The 5,099-nt window shown below is 34.7% G+C and overlaps 1 pseudogene; it reads left to right on the forward strand.

Moving 5' to 3' along the window:
* The first annotated feature begins 1,854 nt into the window (after positions 1–1,854).
* Positions 1,855–1,970, forward strand: LOC129684640 (5S ribosomal RNA; annotated as a pseudogene).
* The last annotated feature ends 3,129 nt before the right edge of the window (positions 1,971–5,099 follow it).

Consider the following 5,099-nt stretch of genomic DNA (forward strand, 5'->3'; position numbering starts at 1 on the left):
AGTGTAGCATTTTCAAATATAAAATACAAAGAGCATAATAAATGTGTATTTCTCACTGGGAAAGACATTAGTAAAATGCATGTCCACTGTGCAAACTTGGGAATCACTTAACCAAAACTCAAATTATGAAGTTATTTAGATGGTACATGTCACTATATTTTCAAATATGTGCATTTAGTTACAATAATAAAATGTGGTAGTTTATTCTCCATGTCACTTATGTCTCAATTTCAATGCTTCTATTCCTGTTTCACACAGCCCTAGAAATAATATCTGTGAAGTAACAACTGTGGAAATTGTGAAGTAGCAAACTGGCTGAAACATTTTATTTTTAAAATCAATCTCTCTGCCATACTCATTTTCTCACACAATTTCTACCTACTTACACTTGGCTCATGGATCCTAATGGTTTAATGGTCTAATACTAAACCTCTCTTCTTTGAACTTTGGTATCACGCTGAGAAGAGAACAGCCAAAATTTCCTATTGTTTCCAGGAGTAAGAAGGGTTCCTCACTCTGAGTTGTCTCATGCTGTCTGTGTTGCTCTTGCTCCCTGTTAAGACTGTAGAGGGAAGGTGAACTCAGCTGAGACTGATGAATGCACACTGATCTGGGACAGGTGTGATAATGCTGCCATTGCTTACTTAAGTTGGCATTTTTGAGTTACAAATAAAAAGCTAACATATGCAAGAAAAAATGAAGTAGACAGTAAAAGCAGAAAGATACTGGGAAATAATCCACATCAGGTTGAAAAAGAAGCATAATCAGCCAACAAAAATTTGAGCCACAATTTGTCCTGACTACAAGATGTAAATGACAAAGGATGAAACGAATATTGAGGGAAGGGCCTCAATTTCTCCTTGAGACCCATGCCATGAGAGCAAGCCCACTCTGGACACTATTTATGAAATTCTGCTTTGCTTGCACACAGGAGCCTAGAATAATTGTCATCTGAGAGGCTTCACACCACAGCTGGTGGACTGAGATACAGAAACTCACAGCTAAACATTAGGTTGAGCTCGTTAAATCTTGTGAAAGAGAGAGCAAATAGATTGAGGGAGCCAGAAAAGTCAAGAGCACCACAAGAAAACCTAGAGAATCAATTAATCTGGGCCCGTAGAGACTCAATGACCAACCAGAAAGCATGCATGGGAAGATACTAGGCCCCTACCTATATGTAACAGAAGTGCAGTGTGGTCTTCACAAATACATCCAAAACTGGTTCAGAAAGATCATGTTCCCCTCATAGGACCTAGCAAAAGCAGTAATATCAGTTCCCAGTTTCCTCACGTACCAATATATTTTGCAATTATTCTGTGGTGGCCTCTGTCCAAGATAAGCAAAAAACAATGTTTCTCATACCTAATTGTCTTATTGGTGTTAGTCTATATTCTTACACCCTAGTCCATTTTGCTCATGAAAATAAAGATGGGGTTAACAATGTATCTCAAAGGGTTCTTATGAGCCATTCCATTAGAACTGAATTCCTCTGTTCTTTCTCAGGTTACATGGCCATTCTCTCAACCTGGAATGAGTAGTATATTACTCATTTTTTTCCACTTATACAGATCTCGTGCTGAGTCCATTGATCCCATGCACTTCACAAGCCAGCTAATAAGAGGTCCATTTATTTTTGTTTACAATTTTCAATTCAAGTAGTTTAGATGCTGAGTATTTATTCTCATAATTTTTGTTCTAGGCTATTATTAAGTCCTCTTCTGAATGTAGAATAGTGTATTATCTTTAATAATGGCTGTATCATAAAAAATTCTATGATTTTCACATTTTTCTCTTTTTTAAATTTAGTTTTTAAATAACTTATTCACTTTATATCCTGATTATAATCCCCACCTCATCTAGGGCCATACCTCCCTGAATGAGACCAATCTCTGATCTCGGAAGCTAAACAGGGTTGGGCCTGATTAGTACTTGGATGGGAGACCTCCTGGGAATACCTGATGCTGTAGGCTTAAAAAAAAAAAAACCAAGTCCCTCCTCATCTCCTCCCAGTCCCACCCTGCACTCCCTTTTCCCCACTATCCTTCTTCCCTAGTCCTCAAAAAAGGGGAGTGTGGCAGCCTTACCAAGCTACAGAGGAAGACAATGCAGCCAGTCCTGATGAGAACTGATAGGTTGGGTCAGATGGACCCTCTAGGGTCACATGTTTTTTAAATATCCTTGTTGTTGCAAGTAGAAAGAACAAATAACCCACTCATCTTCCATTTGTCCTTGGGTTGACAGAAAAGGTGTGGGATCAGGAAGAGGAGTGTTAAGACACAAGGAAAAAAAGATAAAAGCATGTGAAAGATGAAGAGGAGGAATAGAGAGAGGAGGAGTGAGAGAAGAAGGGAGCACAGATGGGGGTAGAAACAAAAAAGTATTGAAAAGATCATCTTAGCTTGAAACAAAACCTACATATCATATACATAAAGCCCATGACATTTCTGTGGATAATAATGCAGATTAGGTATGTGCTTTGTACTTAAGACTATAACTTCAGGCAGATCTGAAGAGAGAAGGAATAAAGAAGAATTATGATACCAGAGGCATTTGGGCTGAGGGTTTGTTCTAAGAATTATTAAAGTCCACAATTTTACATAACTGTACTGCTGACAGGTTTGCAGTTTCCAATTCCAATTAAATAAATTCTATGATTTTTCTTTTCCTTTGGTTGAGTCTTAAGATATATGAAGGGGGATTCAAATTATTTTTACGCCTTTTAAAACCATTTTCTTCAATACTAGCCCCTAAAAACGGATGAAATTAGAAACTACATCACTAGGAAATAAAACCAAGTCATAAAATAGTTCAGCTGCAAACACACAGTCATAACTGCCTGCTAGAATAAGTATTGGCTTCTGTACTCTCAATCTCTAGGAAATTTCTGGAAAATTCACTGGTAAAAAGCAATTTGGTTAATAGCAAATTAATGAAAAGAATGAGTCCTTCAAATTATTAAGGTGTTTTTAATATGAGGGCTTCATGGAAGGATACCTTCTAGTCAACAGAAAATATTTAATTATTTTTAATAAGTTTACTAAGCTGTCCTATTCCAGCAATAGTTTAGTACATTGTAATTACTCTTTAGATCCATAAGTGATTTTGCAAACATGTCCATGAAAGTGAGAGTTCTAAGCATTTAAACGTCTTTGAATGAAGGCTGAAAAATCTAACATTTTATAATACTTAAAATTATCAGTAGTATTCATAATTACAACGATTATTGTTTTTTCTATGTATTTTTCTCTATATTGTTTTTTCTATCTACATATATTTCTATATATGTTTTTCTATATATTTTAATGTCAATGTCAATGACTCAAGAATCACTTGAGTCATCTTTCACCTCTGACTCTTTCAGTGTGCCCACTCCTTTTCTACAATGATGGCTGAGCCTCGGCAGGAAAGATCATGAATTATAGACATTATACTTATATATTCTCTGACCTTGACCATTTGTGTCGTTCTGTGTAGGCACTATCTACCAAAAAAAAAGCAAGTTTCTCTGATGACATTAAAGAGATAATTGATAATACTTTTTAACTCTGAGGTGAGAGTTAATTTTAAAAACAGTTTTAATTTAGTGCTAATAAGGTCATAGTTGGAGGAGCATCTAAAACATTCACTTTACTAAATAAGTATAATTTGTAGAATAATCTATAAATATTTCTCTTATATGCATAGTTATATTCTTTACCCCTCACCAAGGAAATTGTCTTTTGCAATACATGGAAAACACTACCCAAAATCACAACTGATCAAAAGGCAGAGTTGCAGAACCCAGTCCCAAGGAATGCATCTACAACATAATTCCAACAGGTAGGGCTCAGGGATAAATGTGGAAGAAGGGGTAGGAAAATTGTAAGAGCCAGAGGATCAGGAAGTTTGTCATGGGATTGTGTCCTATAGTAAAGTTCAAACATACACCCATAATGTCTTACCAATATAATGTCTTACCAACATGTTTTCTGTAACATAAACTGAACAAAGACAACACCAAAGAACACAGAAAATGGGCCTGGAAAAACCTACAAGGACACAACACTACAAAAGGACTCTTGGCAACAACAGAAAGGAGAGAGTTTTCTTCCCCCAAGAAAGAGCATATCCATTGGTTTTCCAGTGCCAAAGGTCATTCCTGAAAATACAAGTATAAATAATCTCATAAACCCTGAGCAGGTCATATTTATGAATACATACACATATTATATATGCATAAATTATGTAGTATCCATAAATTATATAGCTATATAATGAATAAATTATATTATATAAAATATATTATATGCATAAATATATGCCAATATATAAACATTCATATATGAATGCAAAATCACTGAACAAAAATATCAAGAGGAGAGCAGTCAAGGATCTATGAAATAGTTTGAAGGGAGAAATTGTGTAAGTAGATTATAATCTCAAAATGAATTTCAAAAAATGAAAGGAAAAATATCATAAATATATACCATCAAACAACAAGAATGATATTGTTATAGGATAGGTTGAAGTTTTGCATTCTTGGTTTAATAATAAAAGCAAAAAAAAAATTGTGACAAATCTAGTCTTCTGGAATATGATCAAGAAACAAAATGTAAAGATCTATGGGATAGAGGAAACTGAGATAAATATTAAATGCAAAGAGAATATGTAATTATAATAAAAATAGTTTTAAAGTCTAGTTAAAGAAAAATACTTTGAACCATGGGAGGCATTTTTAATCTCTAATGGGCATGGCCAGAGAAAGACTTCATGATATGGTATAATCAATGTATCAATAATAAAAACCAAGAGAAAAACAAAAACCTACCAACCTACCAAACAAATCCTAAAACATTTAATGGTAAAGTGTCAACTTATCTCCAAAGACAGAAACACCAAAACAGTAGCAGGCCTCTTGCTAATAAGTGTCAAATCCAGTGAAGCACAGAATGAGACGTTGCAAACAATGAAAGTAAAGAGCCGGAAAGCAAGACTGCAACATTCCCTGCAAAGCTTCTTTAAAACTTTACATAAAAGTGAAATATTTCAAGACAAGTATAAGTTAAGGTAATTCATGACCATAAAGCCAATTCTGCAGAAAACAGCTAAAGGAATGTGAA

The sequence above is a fragment of the Psammomys obesus genome, unplaced genomic scaffold (genome assembly GCF_907164565.1).
Source record: "Psammomys obesus unplaced genomic scaffold, mPsaObe1.curated_primary_1811, whole genome shotgun sequence".
Taxonomy (NCBI): Eukaryota; Metazoa; Chordata; class Mammalia; order Rodentia; family Muridae; genus Psammomys; species Psammomys obesus.